At 32.9% G+C, this 20,698-nt stretch overlaps 1 long non-coding RNA gene across 1 annotated transcript in view; it reads left to right on the top strand.

The window, feature by feature from the left end:
- Nucleotides 1-17,943, top strand: part of LOC149483208 (uncharacterized) — a 138,561-nt gene extending 120,618 nt beyond the window's left edge. The window contains exon 3 of the long non-coding RNA XR_016316475.1: nt 17,895-17,943. This is a non-coding gene — a long non-coding RNA (uncharacterized LOC149483208). The remainder of the gene's footprint in view (nt 1-17,894) is intronic.
- Nucleotides 17,944-20,698: the final 2,755 nt, after the last annotated feature.

Below are 20,698 nucleotides of genomic sequence, written 5' to 3'. Positions count from 1 at the left end.
AATAGATTGGAAACAAAGAGAATGTTTCGTAAGAGCGTGATTAAATTTCACCCAAGAGGTCCCTAATGGAGCTAAATGAGTACGTACATATAAAATTAGACGTAAGTGTACTTACACGGCCTGTGATGAGAAAGAATCATTTTATTGTCCTACCAAATTGTTATAGATAGATATGTTGGAACAATCTAGAACAAATTCAAATTGTGTACAATCTGAATGCTATGGTAATAGAGTTCAATTTTGTGTGAATGTTGTGAAGTTAGTTACAGGTTTAATTGTAAATTCTTGTGTATTAAGATAATATTAGGTATTTTGGATGCATTGTTGTATTGAGTCAATTGGAGAATAATATAGATTCAATTTAGTTACAGCTTTAAAATTTTGTTTCCTGAAAAAGATAGATTTTATGTAAAAAGTGGTATTCATAAACGTAAATATCAGAATGGAATTAGAAGCCTAAAAAGGGGTCAATTATTCCGTTAAAATACCCCAAAATCTTTATTCAATTTCTACCGAAATTATTGCACTTATCCAAGTATTCTTGAATATATCAAGGGTACTCAGATATCGGCCATCGAATGAACAGCCATCGATCTGTTCTCATTTGTTTGATTAACGATCTGCATACGATCCTTAAAAGTGAGATAACTAGACGGGTGAAATATCTTTATTTATTTTATTTATTGGGTAAAAGGCTTTCGATTGAGTAAAAAGGTTGGGGGTTCGAGATAAAATAAAAAAATAAATATTGCAATTTATCTGCACATTGCCACGGATCCAAAGGCTGTCTGTGGAGGAAGGAAGGTGGAATTCCTCCATCGAATAAGGTTGGATCCTCGACCAGTCTACTCGACTGGCCGGCCGTTAAAGCCCCGAAGTATGATGTCGATTCAGAGCGTGATCTCTACATGTCCTTGCGATAGAAACAAATATAACGTAGTACTTGATTCTGGCTACATTACCACGTATCTTAAACACAAAAGTTCCAATTTTATTGCTCTCTCTATCATATCGTATCTTCAAACTAACAAATTTGAAGATACGATACGAAAGTGAAACTTTTCGGTAAAGCATTTTTAGTTAAATAGTCTCTAACCTAAGATATGGATATCTTAAAATGAGACCAAATTCAAACAATGACCAATAATTTCTCTTACAATTCATAAATATCTCCTTACGCTACAAGAATATATAATTTCTTGATTTAATTAGTTTTTAGTATTCCATTATTTAATAAAGCTGTTTCATGCAACTAATATTTCAGCAGCTGTTCAAGATTTAAAGCTTAATATCCGCTTTCTGCCGATGAAAACGCAAAAAGGGAATTGCAACCGTGTTCCATCTCCGGTAAGGTGCTTTTTTATTTAACTCACTGAGCTTCTCGTCTAGGGATAGATCCGAATGACTGACTTGTGTGAGACATTATGTGCTAACTAGCTATATCCTCGCGGTTTCCCTTGCGTCGTATTAATTCTATTAAAATGATGCTTTTTGTTAATGAAACTTGTGAAAAAGTACTAAGAATAGCAGTTAATTTAGAGTAGGTATAAGTACACGTGTTTTATGGATTCAGTTTCAGAATAAATCTATCAAAAAAAATACGTGAGGCACTCGGGGACTGCCGCGGTAAAGCTATTGCAAGCTATGCCTTCAAGCCACACCTCCGTGCCCGTCGGAGTGGGGAGCGTGAGGTTTTTTTGTGACGGAATTTCTGGCGCGCGGTAGAAGCTATGCAATAGCTTAAAAATATCTATCTATCACTACCGCAAGAATATGATAATTTTCATCTACTGTCTATTATTTTTCACATATTCCAAAATTGTTAAAAATTGGCTTGACACAATAAAGTGAGAATTAAAAAATATATATTAATATATTTCTGTATTTCGCTGTTAAGTATCGTTAATTGCAATATTGCTAAATGCAATTTTCTACTGTTATTACTACATACTTAAATTTGCACATAACGCACATCAATTTATGTATCCAAAGACGAACACACAAACAATATCTATGAACAACTATACAAAATCTGATACAATTTCCATACACAAAGAGCTGTCATTCGGTCCACATCGCTCCTCATTTAACTTAAATCATTTCCATAACTGAATCACAAACTTCGCCGTCACGAAAAATACTTTTGTAAAAATAATTTCGGTTGTTATAACCGAAGTTTCATAACAGACATCTTGATGACGTTCAAACTTGGGAAATTGACGGAATCTCAGTGCTATATAGAAATTTTGGAAGTTTTTTGATGTATAGTTAAGGAAAATAATCTAATTCTTGATACAAAACTGGTGAGGAATTTTATAGCGAAGTATGTAGGTATAAAGAATGATAATAATTTAATTCTTACAAGGTGAGATAGGAGCGATTGAGCTAGCGTAGCTAATTCCGGGGTTCGAGACCAGGCGAGCGTAATAATTCAATTTATCTGCACATGTTATAACATCACTGCTCGAACGGTAAAGGAAACCATCGTGAGAAAACCGACGTGTCGAAGAATCAAAAGTTCGACGACATGTGACATCCGCCAACCCGCACTTGGCCAGCGTGGTGGATTATGGCCTGTACCCTAATAGGACGCCCGTGACCCAGCAGTGGAAACGTATATGGGTTGATGATGATGAGCTAGCGTTATCACCGTCAAAGCAGACACTATATTTTGAAAGTTTTTAGGTTCTAAGTGTGAAATTTTCACTTAATATTTTGCCTTTCAATAGCAATCTACCAACCGATCTAACATTGGTTTGTAGGCTGGACAGAAAAAAGCAGTTTGGGATATTTCATCGGTTTATACAAAACTAGCGGTCCGCCCCGGCTTCGCCCGTGGTACATATTTACGTTTTCTCTACATAAGATCTCCACTCTATAATACCGTAGAACATTTTTTTGTTCTTCCTATCTTCAATAGATTCCGCAGCGCACACGATGACAGAATTTTTAATAAGGATTTTTTTACACCTTGGGTTACATTATTGCATTTTTGGTAAGGATCTCTAATTTTTTTGAAAATGCAATATAGCCTATGTTGCTCTGTGAAGATGCAGCTTTCTAATGGTGAAAGAATTTTTGAAATCGGTCCAGTAGTTTATTCGTGAAAATCATACATACTTATTACAAACCTTTCCTCTTTATAATATTAGTATAGATATATTATATTATGATGTATAATATCTATCAAAAGTAATTAATAACAGAAGAAGAAATTTAAAATTTATTTCATTTTACTACATTTACGTTTTTTCTACATAAGAACCATCATCGTACTTCAATGAATATAATAAAAAAAAGACGGGTTGCACTACGGGAGTGCCGGCAGAAGTGAAAACTTGATTATTTACGTTGAGCTCTCTCCATCCGTCTTACGCTTTTTCGGTCACGTGTCCTGACGTGAGTTTAAGATTTTATACCCATTACAGACTAAGTGCTCGACGCCGCTAAAGAAATTTCACTTCAAAAAGAATTATCGAAATCGGTCCACCCGTTCACGCGTGATGCCGTGACCAAGGAAAACAGGTTGCATTTTTATACAGGGTGTCCCAAAAAGTAGTGATGAACGGAAGCTGGGAGGTAGAGGACCTAGAGAGCTATCCGAATCACCCCCATGTATGTTATGCGATTTTTCGTATTTTCGGAGTTATGACATTTTTTTCAATTTTTCATCTATCGCTGAGTACGATGAGATTTTTATTTATGGTGACGTGACTTATTGCGCTAGATGCTTGATTTTTTTTTTGTGTGGTAAGCTGAAAGATAGGCCAATTCAGTATGGTAACATTTACTATCGTTAGATCTTCGAATGGAATAAAAAAAGAATTAAATGCCAAGAAAGATAAAATTACCCAGTATGTTCACAACTTCAAGGGCCCATAAAAAAATAAAATCACATAAAAAAAGTTTTCCATTTGGCTTTTAAAAACTCGCTCTATCTATCAGGTAGCTACCCTAAAAATTTCATTTTATTATTCAGAAGGCTTCAATCGAAAAATTGAAATCTAAATGTGGTAAGTGCAAAAATTTTATTAACATGATGATCATTAAAACCAAATTAAAACCCATAAATAGGTGTTTAATTACCAGAAATTTTTAAAATAACCCCGCTGTTGCTCAATGCAAGTGCGACATCACCGTAAAAAGTTGTCTTTTAAATGTCTGAATGCCCTTTTATCATTTTTAATGGTTTCTTCTGCTACTATGAATTTCCGGGTTATTTCGTCCAAATTGTAGCATTCTCTCAAGTAGCCGAGGTCTTTTTAGTATCCCCATTGAAACAAATCAATGGGGTTTAGGTCGAGGGACCGTGCAGGCCAGGCTTTAAGGCAGGCGTCACCAGCGCATGCGCAGGCTGCAACGACCAATCCATCTTTCAGGGTATCTTTGCCCTTTAGCCTGGCCTCGACGGTCCCCGGACATAAACCCTATTGATTTTTTTCCGTGGGGATACTACAAAGACGAGAGACTGCCACAATTTGAACGAAATAACCTGGAAATTCATAGTAGCAGAAGAAACCATTAAAAATGATAAAAGGGCATTCAGACATTTAAAAGACAACTTTTTACGGTGATGTCGCACTTGCACTGAGCAATAGCGGGGTCATTTTAAAAATTTCTTGTAATTAAACACCTTGTTATTGGTTTTAATTTGTTTTTATTAATCATCATGTTAATTCAATTTTTGCACTTACCTCATTTAGATTTCAATTTTTCGATTGAAGCCTTCTGAATAATAAAATGAAATTTTCAGGGTAGCTACCTGATAGATAGAGCAAGTTTTTAAAAGCCAAATGGAAAACTTTTTTTATGTGATTTTATTTTTTTACGGGCCCTTGAAGTGGAGAACATACTGGGTAATTTTATCTTTCTTGGCATTTTAATTCTTTTTTTTATTCCATTCAAAGATCTAACGATAGTAAATGTTACCATACTGAATTGGCCTATCTTTCAGCTTAGCACACAAAAAAAATCAAGCACCTTCCGCAATAATTGACGTCACCATGAGTGAAAATATCACCGTACTCGGCGATAGGTGAAAAATTGAAAAAAACGTCATAACTCCGAAAATACGAAAAATCGCATAACATATATGGGGGTGATTCGGATAGCCCTTTAGGTCCTCTACCTCCCAGCTTCCGTTCATCACTACTTTTTGGGACACCCTGTATATGTATATAGATACGTGAACAATTTAATTTTATAATAAGTACCTGAAGCTTACGTTCTTAGAATAAAGATTCGTTTCTAATCAGCAAGTGATTATATTTGACTACGATATACATATAAATGGGCAATAACCTTTTGATATACATATATGCAATACAATTCGATGAATAATACATAAAATCCGTAGATTTTCATACATTATCACCTATCACGGAGTTTGACAAGGTTATGAATATATTCAAGGTGTGTGATTATAGAATATATTATAGTAATGATGGAGATAATAATTATATTTATAGAATAAAAGAATAATGACGGTAAAAAAAAGAAATGTCCTATGAAGGTAAAATTAGTGAAGGTGTTTAATGAACAAAAAAATCAATATTCCAATTGAATCATGGTTTTGCATTATCTATAGTCACTTTTTAACATGAAGTCTCAATGCACCTTTATTTTTCTGGTGTAATCTAATAAAAAGACGACAAAACGAAAAAAAAGTATTCCTTAAATTAAAAATTTCGTAACTTTCATTTAACTTGATTACAAAATGATCATTCCTTTAAACGAATTAAATATCTTGCTACCTGAGAATAAACGTTGCCATGGCAACAGGAATGATAGCAGTTACCCAACAGTTACCGTAATTATCGGCACGAAGGTCAGGAAAGCAATTTTTAAATAATAGCCTCAGAGTTCCCTCTTATTTTCGGGGTCATTAATTACTTGGGCCGCTCTAAAATAAATGAAACGCGATTTAAAGTACCTAGCAATGAGGGTATATGAACATCGAAAATTCTCTCCCTCTAGTTTTCATGATTGTTATTACTAAAAGGCTAATTATTCAAATACAAAATATACAATAAGAGTTTGGCTAGACAGTGAGAACTTTGAGAAATGTTCGTATAAGTATCCTTACCTTACCTTATGTATGTAGGCATTTTGAAGTTACAGCAGAGTGAATATTTCTATTCTATGTACAACTAGATTTCCGCCCGCGGCTTCGCCCACGTTTTTAAAGGAAAACCCGCATAGTTCCCGTTCCCGTGGGATTTCCGGGATAAAACCTATCCTATGTGTTAATCCAAGTTACCCTCTATATGTGTGCTAAATTTCATTGCAATCGGTTCAGCAGTTTTTACGTGAAAGAGTAACAAACATCCATACATCCATACGATAATAAGATTATTATTAATTAAGATTATTTATATCAAAATTAAGTCCTCATATAGTAATTCATAGCGTTTAATATTAATATCACGAAAACAAAAAAATCTAATGTACATAATAACTGAAGAATCACTTAACCTCGTATTGAAATGAATAATATCTAGATTTAGTCCAAATACGGAAAAAATACAATACCCATAGTACTTTACGTCAAAATCTCTTTATCACGATATTGTATTACTGTAGACTAAATATTGAGGAAAACCAAAAAGTGAATTTCTTTCAAAAAAATATTAAAGATACCGTATTACTTGCAAATTAACCCTCATTATACGAAATATACTACGCACGCATGTTATTACAGTTGCTTTGAACTGGGCTTATTACTAGCGCCAGTGCTATATTTATAACAGTATAATTCATATAATATAATTCATTCATTCACAGTATAATAATTGTCCTGCCAACATCACGTTTATTTGAAAACAATAAAAATGAAGTTATAAATAAATTTTGTTCTCTTCTATATAAGAAAAATAACCACTTGGCGGCCTTATAACGTAACTTTAGTTAATATGATTAAAATATAACGTAAAAGGAAGAATATTTGGATTATTTCCCACAAATAGTTAAAGTTGAGTTTAACCTGATTCTTAGAAACTGGACGAACAGTTTCAATCCGACGAAGCTGAGGCGAGCTGAGGCGACTTTATACAATTCAATTTAGAAATCTAATAACGCTATAGTTGTAAAAATTATTGCTATTCGATAGCTTAAAATGATGTGATTTATTCTTATTTTATAAATGCAAAAGTATCTCTGTCTATTTAATAGATGCGATAAAGCGGAAGCGTTAAATGGATTTGAATAATAGTATAGATGTAATATAAATTTCATTATAATCTCTTATAATCAAAATATTCAAATATTCATTGATTATTTATTGATTTTTGGACAGAAATGCAATCTTAAAATATTTTAGATACCTTATTTTCTGGAGTATTTTCAATTAACAAAATTTATTTTTGTATAAAAAATACGAGTTACTTTTAAATGTAAACGCAGCACAAGCCAGCGATACGAATAATTTAATAATCCAAGGTGTGTGTATTATCATTGTAATAACGGCCTTTTTATTGTGGCCCTTTGTGACACGATTATGTGCAATATCTTTTACATTTGACCGCGTTCGTTTTGTTTTCATGAATTTTTTTGTACTGGAGCAATTATTTGTGTATTGAAATGAATGTATTAAATATTGTGTAGCAGACTTCTAATTTAGTTTTCAGTTTTATTATCTATTTGAAAATTATAAATGAAGCCCAACCCCAAAAAAAATCTGGTAAAACATCAATCCCTGATGATTTATTTAGTAGTAGGTATACAAACAAAAGACTTTTATTATGAAATATTTTTGTCTATTATTTTATTTTTAATCAGAATGAATTGGAAAATACCGTACAGGAAATATGAAAATTATTCGTAACTTCTACTACAATGTTCACTCCTTTCAAGTTATTTTAAAAGCATAAAAAGCAGTATAATACAATACGTATAAAGCATATTACACACAGAGTAGGGTTCTACATTTTTCCCATAAGATAAATCGGTGACAGCTGCTGAATCACATCCCCTAATATTGGCAAGGGATTATTGAGTCTTTCATTACATGCTTGTATATAGAATAATGTATTTACCTACCTACCTACTTATATAGTAATCATGCTTCGTTACTCAAAATATGCATGTTTGTTTGAACGCACTAGTCTCAAAAACTAATGGTCCGATTTGAAATATTCTTTCGGTGTTAGATAGGCCATTTATCGAGGAAGGCTATAGGCTATATAATATCATCACGCTAAGACCAACAGGAGCTGAGCAATGCGGGAGAAATTGCGGGGCACAGCTAGTATTATACAAAACATAGTCGCTTTCCTCTATCTATCTCTGCTTAGTCTACGCAATGGATTTTGATGCAGTTATTTTTAATAGAATGACCTCGAGAAAGGTTTTAGCATATTATAATTTGTTAAGCTAGTATGTAAGAAGCAATAAGAAAACTGGAATAAATCACGTATTCATTTCACCGAGTTTAAATCCACATTCCCTAATGTACTTACTGAAGTTCGGATGATCCTGTGTTTGTAAAAAGGCTTTTAAATAATGTATTACGCGAGCAAACGTCCTTTTTAATGTGTGTACATAATATTTGACGAATATCGTTTTATGTACATAATTTGTCTTTGTTCTAGTTCCATTTTTATTGAAAGAGTTCTTTTATTTAAGCACGTGCGCAAACGAGGCGTGTTTATTAAACAAAATTGTTACTGAGTAGGTTTTTATTGTAAAATTAATGAAAAAGGTTTTGAACGGAAACGGATGAATCGATTTCAGTGTAATGTTTAATTAAAGACTTGCCTGATTGGCTTATATTGGTTGAAATAGAAAGTGCTATTTATTAATTACTATTTATAACGTTGAACTAGGTTAAAAACTATGACATTCTCCAATAAAGTAAATGTTAAAAACTAGGTTATTGGTTAAAGGTAACCAACTAACTGTACAATATATATTTTATTTTAATTTATTCGTGAAATTTGATATTATTTTAGTTTATCATTTAAACCACACTCAAATCGACACTTTGTTTGAGATAAAACACAACAAACACACACACACACAAACACACACATATATTTCATGCTATACTCCTTTTTATTACAGTTAAAAAAAGGATTAACAACTGGCTAATTATCGCACTCCCAATTTCCATGCCCCGATCTCTTTTAAGGTGATTGCAACGATCTGTTCCCAGCCAATATCCCGCTAGATGGCGCTGAATTCTACATTTCTAGTTTATTTGAGTTTTTGCGTAATTGGAATAGTCATCAAACCTAGGAATAGTCATGGCGGTTACTGAATATTATATTTTATTGAAATATGTTATATCATTGCCTTAAAATCCACCCAATTCGGTAAAATTATGCGTTTTAACATCTGTCATTGCATACAGGGTCGTTTACACACACAGACGTATACAAAAATGATAAAGATTTAACTCTAGATGGCGTGAATGTAAAGCGCGTCACACACGGTGAAGATACTACCTATAATATTTTATCTAATCTAGTAATATTTTATATTACAGTATCTTAAGGTATCCGGTATCAGCGTTCTGACCATCATTTTTCTTTTTTCGCTGTAGAACCGCCATCCTGTTACAAATGACCCACAAAGGAGAATGACCACGGGTGGTATCGGTAAAATTTTAGTTGTGCCACGTATTCGTTATATTGTTAATTCCTATTTGTATTTATAATGATCATATGTATCAATATTAAGTCTTAATTAAACCGGATAAATTGAAATAATAGTAAAAGTAAAAGTTTTTCTTTTGAAACATGTATGAACTTTCGCATTAGTAGGAAGTAGGATTGTTATAAAAATAAAAGTTATATTTGTTGGCGTAAACTATTTTATTGTAATTTTGGGAAATAAATAATGTCAAAATTGATTACCTACAATAAAACGCAGTTTTATTTTATTACCTACATTACACTATTGTTTTTTTTTTATCAAAACATGTATTTGAAGTAGCAAATATGATATTATGCTGATCCAAGCATTTTCACTCAAAACTAATATCACTAATGATTTGTAAAAGTAAATTATTTCAAAATACATTTCATAACCAACAAGTAAGAATAATTATTCATACAACAACAAATCAAAAACACTATTTACTATGGAAAAAAAACCAGGAAGGTGAAAAACATATTTACGATTTCGATGCACTCGACTTTTAGTAAAATAATAGGTAAAAATATTATTATGGTTTTGATCACAGACATATCTGTGGTTTTGATTTTAGCTACTAGTATCAGAAAGCTGCGTGTTCAATGCACGTCGGGGTCCCACAACTGTGGAGGAAGGAAGGTAGAATACCTCCATCGAATAAGTGAAGTTTCTCGACATACTCGATTTGCCGGCCGGCCTCAATGAAGATTGTCCGAAAGTTGTATATGTGCTCTGTAACGAAAAAATTTCGCTAGCGCGATTCAGAGTGAGGTGTCGTACAATATACCTAATGAAGTTTTTCATCTTTTTATTTTACTGCAAATACAAAATAAAAATTAAACAATGGTAATGTAAATTCTAAACAAACTACTACCAAAATACAATTAGAACAAAAATCATTTGACTTGTTTATTTCACCCAGAGGCCAGAGGCGGCTCGTGACAAAATTGTATAGGTGTTCACTTGAAATAAAACAACGAAAATACAATAGCGTTCGGGATGATTTATTACAAAAAAATGAGCACCACATTTTATAAATGTCTATAACACTAAAAATTACAAAGTACAGGCTATTTCAAAACGAATTCAATGACTAGGTATCAATAATTAGTAAATCACCGAATTTGCATTCGCGAGCGTAGGTATCCATAGTGTTTGTCACTGACGGTCACTGACCTCTATAACTTATAGTTATAGAGGTCAGTGGTGTTTGTTGTGTAAACATGTATGTATTTGAGTAGTTAGTAGCATATTATATTCTGAATTTCTGATCCATGCCTATTCACTCAAAACTAATAACACTAATGATTTGTAACAGTAAATTATTTCAATAGGTAGGTATTTGAACATTTCCCAACAAGACGTAAGAATAATTATTCGTAGGTATACAAGATACAATAACAAATCTAATACACTATTTATTATTTTATTATTTACTAGCGGTCCGCCCCGGCTTCGCCCGTGGTACATGTTTACGTTTTCTCTCCATAAGAAGTAATAGCTAGAGAGCTAGCGCAAAGCTACCTGTATGTATTTGACCAGACCTGGATTTTTGTGTGTTGATTCCCCTATACCTACTATACATGAGATGAGGAGTCACTAAGCCCAGAGTGGTGGACGGGGCGCGCGCTTAGGTAAGACAGGTGGAAATTTTTGGCGAACTTTGAAACCATTTGACCACGTCTGCCATTTTGATATTTGAAAATAGATTATTATTACTATCGGAAAATAACAATGGCAGACCATTATCACGCGGATAACATTCTGGCAGACACTTATGAAAGTGCTGAAAAAAATACAATTTTGAAAGTATTTGACCAGATCTGCCATTCATATATTTTATTTATTAGGGTCTTAAAAACTTATTTTCGAAACGGCAGACATTTTCATTGCGTACAGACTTCAGCAGACAACAAAACTTTACAGACTTCAGCAGTCAACAAGACTTAGCTTCTACATGGTCAGATGTATATATGTATTACGTTCCCTGACCTTACATCAATGATTTACTTTATTAATGTTTTTATGGTCATTTACATTTAATTTTGAAAACTATGGAATAAAATTTATAAATTTGATGATACAAAACTAAATATACATTTGTAAAGAATCTCAAATATAAAGTTGTGTTGCAAATAACAAATCATCATTTAAATATTTAGTTTATTTCTTTATTTAAGAAACAATTAACAATTACAAAACAACATAAAAAAACACGCATGCATTTATTGAAATGTTCATTCATCATCACTATCGTATGGCGTTGTGTGACTCGTCTTCATAATCCATTGAATCGGATTCTGTAAAAGTAAAACGTAAATTATATAATAAAAGAAATGAGTCATTATAAACTTACCTAGTAAGGCAATGCCTTTGATGTCGCACGATGCCGCCGCGCCGCCAGTGTAGGTACTTCTGCTGCTACATGAAAATATGCTAGGGTTGCAACAAATGGGAAATAAAACAATTGTGATTATTACTATTATGATGTAATCATTTATTCATATTATGTACATTCAAAACAATTGCTATTATTAAATCTGATGTAATTATTTTTTCATAAATATATAATTATTATTAATTACATAATATATTGCACTGTGAAATATTTACGTATCACTTTATTTTTGATGTTCTTAATTGTCTTTTATAAAATTTAAGTGACGCATTCGCATTGGGATCAACAATCCGATAAGAAAAGAATGGAGACAACATATACATAGCTTTGATTTCAATTCTACAGATACAAAATATACAATCTATCTAAAATGATACAACGGATGTTTCCTGCGTTTTCTCGTCAAAATACCGAAACAACGTAATTATTGTATAGTAGTTGGGCGTGAAAGTAAAAAAACAAATGAAAAGTGTTTTCCATATGATTATTTATTAAATTTACGCGATTAAGAATAATTTCAACGATACAATTTAGTAACCGAGAATTCAGAGGATTAAAGAAAATACCTGCCTGATCATTTTATCAAACTCTAAAAGAATTATGGTTATTTCGCATCACTCGGTTTATTAGTTTGGTAATAATTATTAAAGGTAGTTACAACCCTAGCCATTGAGTCGAACGGTAGGCAACACAATATCGACTTTGTGCGGGTACATATGGTACATTTCTTCTTGCTGTGAAGCGTAATTATTATTATTAAGATTTTTTAGGCTATTTTGAATCAGCTGTTCTAATTTAATTCTAGAAATTTATTAAAACGTGATTTTTTTAAAAGTATATTATGAGTTTATAAATACCTCAACCAATAGTTATTGTGTCCTATCCTCATTTCTTTATATCTTGGTAGTTAACTAAAGTGTTAAATTTACATAACCTCAACAACAACATTTACACTGCCACTGCACTAAAACTAAACTAACTAGCTCTCTAGCTATAAGAACCATCCTCGTACTTCAAGGGATATAATAAAAAAAGAATTATCGAAATCGGTTCAGCCGTTCTCGAGTTATGCGCTTATCAACACATTTTGCGATTCATTTTTATATATAAGACTAGCGGTCCGCCCCGGCTTCGCCCGTGGTACATGTTTACGTTTTCTCTACATAAAAACCATCCTCGTACTTCAAGGAATATAATAAAAAAAGAATTATCGAAATCGGTTCAGCCGTTCTCGAGTTATGCGCTTACCAACACATTTTGCGATTCATTTTTATATATAAGATATACTAGCGGTCCGCCCCGGCTTCGCCCGTGGTACATAATATTTACGTTTTCTCTACATAAAAACCATCCTCGTACTTCAAGGAATATAATAAAAAAAGAATGATCGAAATCGGTTCAGCCGTTCTCGAGTTATGCGCTTACCAACACATTTTGCGATTCATTTTTATATATAAGATAAGATTATGTGAAAATAACCAGGAAGGTGAAAAACATATTTACGAAAACATAGTAACATAATATGGCTGTCGCTACAATAATTATATTTCAATTTTATCTTTTTATACCTAGTAGAACTGGCCGACGAATAAAAAAAATCGTATTAGAATAAATACAATAAATTACGGAACAAAAAAAGGATTGTAACTGAATTAGGTATGTTTGTTTCTGGGCGCACCGTTTTCGACGACGCGACGCGCGACGTAAGCGTATAGGTATAGGTACCTACTTTGCTAAAACAAACTAATAAAATTGTGTGTCTGTCTGGAATTTCGGAAAAGCATATTTTGCAAGTTTGTAATTACTTTGATAGTTTACCGATTTATAATAATTGTAATTGTAATTGTATAATATATAATTTGCAATGTGGTGAAATTTCATAAAAATCACGGGCCAATTTTTTGTTTTGAATCCCACCGAAAATATAATTGCGTTATTAGAATAATTAATTACTATACCTACCCACGATCAATTATTACAATATAGTCTCAAATGCATACTAGAGAAATATTGCAATTTGATTCAATTAAAATGCATAGCATACAAAAATAAATTCACAACACAAGAAATTCCGCGCGCAAATCATAGCGCGTGTCAATGAAATCAAGAATGTTTTATATCAAGCCGACGCGGACGACGACGCGACGCCGAACAAAAGTACCTACGACGGACGACCACGCTTCGAGTTGCCAAACAACATGAGTAATAAATTGTTTACAAAAAAAACAAGCTTTCCATTTTTCTGTATGAGTAGACAGAACTTCAAAACGCCACCTGCTACGGTTTATATTATGAACGATTGTTATAAAAATAAAAGTTATATTTGTTGGTGTAAACTATTTTATTGATCAATAATTTTGGAATTTAAAATTGTCAACATTGATTACAATAAAACGCAGTTTTATTTTATTACACTATTGTTTTTTTTATCAAAACATGTATTTGAAGTACCATATAATATTATGCTGATCCAAGCATTTTCACTCAAAACTTATATCACTAATGATTTGTAAAAGTAAATTATTTCAATATACATTTCATAACCAACATATAAGAATAATTATTATTATTCCTACCTACAACAACAAACCTAAAACACTATTTACTATGGGAAAATAACCAGGAAGGTGAAAAACATATTATTATTTACGATTTCGACGCACTCGACTTTTAGTAAAATATAGTAGGGAAACATAATATTATGGTTTTGATTTTTGCTACTAGTATAAGAAAACTGCGTGTTCAAACTACTTGTTTGTCTGTCTGAAAATTCGGAAGTACTTTGGTAGTTTACCGATTTATAATAATATTGTATATATCGTTGTTTAAAAAATATTCAAACACAATAAAATATGATATATGTACTGATTTATCACTGGTTTCAGTGATGAACTGATGAGTCAATTATAGCCACTATACTTTCGTCATACGTGTGTATGATTGATGTGATTTGCAACGTGGTGATATTTCAGAAAAATCACGGGTCAAATTGTCCCACCGAAAATATAACTGCGTTATAAGAATAACTATACCTACGATAAATTATACATAATACAATATAGTCTCAAATGCATACTAGTGAAATATTTTATTTGAATCAATAAAATAAAAAAAAAAATAAAAAATAATAATAATACAAAAATAAATTCACAACACAAGAAAATCCGCGCGCAAATCATAGCGCGTGACAATGAAATCAAGAACTTTCGAGCCGACGCGACGCGGACGACGAAGGAGCCTAACAAAAGTACCTACAATCATAGGCGGCTCGTGACAAAATTGTATGGCCGTGTTCACTTGAAATAAAACAACGAAAATAGGTACCTACAATAGCGTTAGCAGTACAAAAAAAATGAGCACCACATTATAAATGTCTATTTATACACTAAAAATTATAGAGTATTTCAAAACGAATTCAATTATTATTTAGCAATAATTAGAAAATCCCCGAATTTGCATTCGTGATCGTATTCATAGTGTTTGTCTACACTAATATTATAAAGAGGAAAACTTTGTTTGTTTGTTTGATTGTAATGAATAGGCTCATAAACTACTGGACATTTTACCAATGTTTGCAAGTTTGTGATTACTTTGATAGTTTACCGATTTATAATAATTGTATACTTATATCATTGTTTAAAAATATTCAAACACAATATGATATAGGTACTGATTTGTCACTGGTTTCAGTGATGAACTGATGAGTCAATGTTAGCCACAATACTAATCACTTTCGTGATTCGTCATACATGTGTATGAACTATGATTGATGTGATTTGCAATGTGGTGAAATTTCATAAAAATCACGGGCCAATTTTTTGTTTTGAATCCCACCGAAAATACATATATTACTAATTGCGTTATTAGAATAATTAATTACTATACCCACGATCAATTATTACAATTTACAATATAGTCTCAAATGCATACTAGAGAAACATTGCAATTTGAATCAATTAAAATGCATAGCATACAAAAATAAATTCACAACACAAGAAATTCCGCGCGCAAATCATAGCGCGTGTCAATGAAATCAAGAATGTAATTTTATATCAAGCCGACGAGCGACGACGCCGAACTAAAGTACCTACAGTACCATTTACCTTCAGTGTACAATACAGTTTACAGACCTACGACGGACGAACAATAATGAGTAATAAATAAAAAAAAACATAGTTTCTAAGGTCATTAGTTTTATTTTATTTTATTGTTATTTTCTTTGAACGATTGGAAATGAAATTACTCAATTTTTACACAGAACTTTGATTTATTAGAATTATGCTCATTATGCATAAGATAACGAACGCGAATGCACGACATCTAGCGCGTCAATGTCTAAACATCGCCTTTCGTTTAGACATTGACGCGCTAGATCTGTAATAAGTATATAGTCTATGCGCTAGATGTCGTGCTTTATGTCGTGTTTCGCTTGGCAAAAGTCACGCACACTACTGTAGAAGTGTCAAATTTTTCCGGTATTTTACTGTTGTTTTTCTAAGTAAATATTGTAAATTATTGATTAAAAAGGTCGAACGCGCACACATTTCATTATAGAGAAGTGATAAAATGATTAGTTTTAAAGAAATAGTGTCTGTGTTAAGTGTTTAGAGGTAATCAAAAATGTATGGAGGGACGGTCGGAACATCAACCTTAATAAACGTCACCAATTTATCTGTCAGTCGCCATTTTGTTTTAACATTTTCCTCGAAAATATTAACAGTAAATTACGGTTGGATAAGTTCTGAATTAAAAGATGTTGATGTTAATTTAAATAAATTATTCGTCTACTTTTTTATTGAATAATGTAGAAATATCAATTCTAAAACCAATAATGAATTTAATTACTTTTTTTAGTTTTTCAACCACTAACATCTCTGCTTCTTTCGTATTATTTGAAACTTAGGAAAAAAACATTGATTCTCCAAGATCATTTCTAATTTCTCAAATAAAAAAGACGCACATTGTTCTTGCAGGTACATTATTTTTTAATTTTCTTCACCAAAGAGAATACATATTACATTAATGTAAAAATAAAAATTGTATAACCCTCGAATAGCGTTGTAAAAATTCAATTTACTAGCTGAATTGTTGGCCGTTTTGAATATGTCCTAATCGTGCATGCCATGCAATTATTCTGTGGTCTATGGCAATGAATTTTGCGATTTTTATAGAATTATAGCATAGCTTCTACAGAAACCCTTAACCGTAATAAATACATACCTATTATGTATATTTCCTTACTACAGTCTAAAACGAAAAATCATGATTCCAAATTGTTAATCATAATAATATGACGATGATATTTTATTTTGAGGAAAAGCATATAAACAGGATTATGAACACTATTCAATAGTGTTTTAACGAATCGTTTATTTGTATTTTGTTTTAGTTAAGGTTTCAAGTTGATTCAGTCAGTTGCTGTTTTTGACGTGACAACGTCTTATAATTCGATAGAGCCGGCTGCACGCACGAAAAAACATGACTCATGCGGTGTTACCTCGCTCTGAGGCGTTCCATGTAAAGGCTTGAAGTGCAAGCGAGAGCGCGGAACGAGCGACAAAGAAGCACAATCGGACGTTGTCACGTTCAACTATCGCCAGTAAACCGACTTTACAGACAACCAATTTTTTTTCACATATCAAGTTCACGTGTCGAAAAAGCTTTAGTTTTTACAACGTACATAATAAAGGCATGCATTTTCACAACTAAGTTTCCTCACGACTTCTCTGATCGAGGGCATGCTTATGGCATGATATCTACTTCTAACAAAGATAAAAAGACGTGTGGCACTTGGGGACTGCCGCGGTAAAACTATCGCATAGCATGCCTTCAAGCCGTGTGCCGTCGGAGTGGGGAGCGTGAGGTTTTTTCGTTGCGGAATTTCTCGATTCGGTCCCCGCGCTCAATGCCCGCGATAGAAGCTATGCAACAGCTTAAAATCCGCTGTCACCTGCACACTTAGATCACAAAACACATTTACGTCGCCCGTACAAGTCCCATTGTGAATTCACAGTAACAATACAACCAGCCAGCAATAACCAGATATAATTACTGTCGGAGCTTTGTGGAGTCAATTGTTTAAATTCGTAGAATGGACGCGATTATCTAGTCGAGTTTCCTTCATTGTTTGGGGATTGTGCCGTGTGCCTTGGTTAAAAATGAGGAAAACATGTGAAACGGGTCGACTTGGTTGAATTAAGTTTAATGTTACACATTGATTTTATTTTTTTGTTAGGTGACAGGGAAGAATGTGTTTAAGTACATCCTATTGATTAAATTAGGGCAGAGTATGGATACTCTATAACACAGTTACCGTAAAAGAATAAAAACCGTAAAAGAAAGCAGCTGACATTCTGGATGGCATAAGGGGTCACTGAAAAACAGTGCTGAGGTATTATGCCTCAGGTATCCTGAGTTGCTTCCTTTTTTAGCGCATGCAACCACACATATATTTATGTTTTCTATTACATATTATTTAAAATTTACAATGCTATTTTATATGTGTGTTGTGTGTGTTGGAATAAATGGTTTCTTTCTTTCTTTCTTTCAATCTATGAGCACATTAACTAATTCTGATTTCGTGAACATGCAATAAAAACGGGATTATATTTTATAATCTCTATGTTGCTATAAGACTGCTCATACTTATGAATAGACTAGCTGTGACCTCCGGTTTTACCCGCAGTACTCCGCTCCTGTTGGTGTTATCGTAATCAGTATATAGCCTATAGCCTTCCTCGATAAATGGGCTATCTAACACTGAAACAATTTTTCAAATCGGATCAGTAGTTCGTGAGATTAGCGCGTTCAAACAAACAAACTCTTCAGCTTTATAATATTAGTATAGATACTACCTACCTCAACAACCTGACATGAATGTTTTGGTTCAGGTAAATACCGATTTCTTCGAGCAGCGTTGATATGAATACCATGTAGATATTTATAAACAGATAGACGCATAAGATTTTAAAATCAAGTGAAGCTCTAACAAATCCTAAATAAAAAAAAGCCTAAATCTTTCAGCTAACATTATTAAAACAACAAAATGAAACACGAGAAAATACAAAATTAAATAAATGTTAGCGATTACGTACACATAGCTTTATATAAAATAACTTTTCCACACTACGGTAAGTTAAATGAGTTTTCGTTGTCGCAGTTTAAACTATAATAGTCTTAAGTTGTTGCATTAGTACAGTTGAGATAAAGGAAAAACTATTCTAGAACTGGTGTTTACAAATTATATAAAATAAAATACTTTTTTTTACAGTTCTAGGCCTTACGTATCGCGGTTATAACTTATAATATTATAAGATTTTTTTCGTGTCGCGGTGTTTGAAGTTAAACTCTTCCGAAACGGCTTGACCGATTCTCATGAGATTTTGTATGCATATCGGTAGGTCAGAGAATCAAATTATCTATTTTCCATAATCCTAAGTGATAATCGAATGACAGAATGACCTTTACCGGAACAGTTAGTAATTAATCTATTAACTCATACACTTAACAATATACAAGTTATTTCACTTTTACCTCACCTATGAATTCATCATATTGTCCATAAATCCAATATCCCTCCAGCTAAAAGAAAACAACACAAACTGTCGTATAAAACACAATAAATACGCCTTTGATTTGCCCTTTACCGAGAAGCGGTAATTCCGTATTGAGGTTAAGCACTTAGAATTAATCGCTATTCAAAGCCGTGTTCGATGTAAATTACACTGTCTGTGAGATTAAGAGGAACGTATATTTACTTGGATGTATCATGCTAAATGCTAATGTATGATAAGATACATCCATATGGAACCGCGAATTAACTTGTACAAATGAAATTACCGAATAAGAGTTGCGGCAGAAAGTTTACAATGTCAAACGTACATGAAGGTAGGCAGATTATACATTATAACTAGCGGTCCGCCCCGGCTTCGCCCGTGGTACCTATATGTTTAAACTATCCTATCTCTCAAGTTGGATCGAACTGTAAATGGTGTGCGAATTTTATTATAATCGGTTAAGTGGTTTAGGAGTCCATTGAGGACAAACATTGTGACACGAGATTTATATATATTAAGATTATTAACCGTAGCTGTAGCTACAGTTAATAATTATGCAGATTGTATGTTTGTTTGTATGTATCACTGACTTTGCACTGCACCAAAATTGAGGAAATTAACGATAATGATAAATGTCTACTAAAATTATACAAAAGTGACTGTAACTACGACTCGAAATATTGTGTAAAATAATATTGCAAGCTATGTAAAATCAAGCTTAAGAAAATTCAATAATTAAAATGTCAAGGCGTCACACCCGATAAAAAATATAAGGAAAAGTGGAAAAACCGGAGCCGGACCATTAAGCCCAATCCCTAATTCGAACCTTTACAAAAATTTTATAAAGACGAAATATTTCAAAAACAAAAACTGACTTAGAGATCGACTTGTCAACTCACAACCTTAAAAAATCGAATTTGAACCTGTAATAATGTTTCGTTCAACGTAAATTTAAGTATAAGACCGACGCGGACGGCTTGAAGCCTCGACCGCGCGGTGAACTATAGACATTCATTCACTGCCGTACACCAACCGACCGCTCGAGCAGTCCGTGTACGTCGCACAGCCGTTAACTGCTCGAGCAGTCCGTGTACGGCCGCCCTTAGAAAGA

Source organism: Colias philodice, chromosome 13 (assembly GCF_061535455.1).
Source record: "Colias philodice isolate Cphi_HAF_F1 chromosome 13, ilColPhil1 Martin Lab GWU primary, whole genome shotgun sequence".
NCBI classification, from domain to species: Eukaryota; Metazoa; Arthropoda; class Insecta; order Lepidoptera; family Pieridae; genus Colias; species Colias philodice.
Note: the sequence above shows the minus strand (reverse complement) of the source record. Positions and strands in the feature narration are given on the sequence as shown.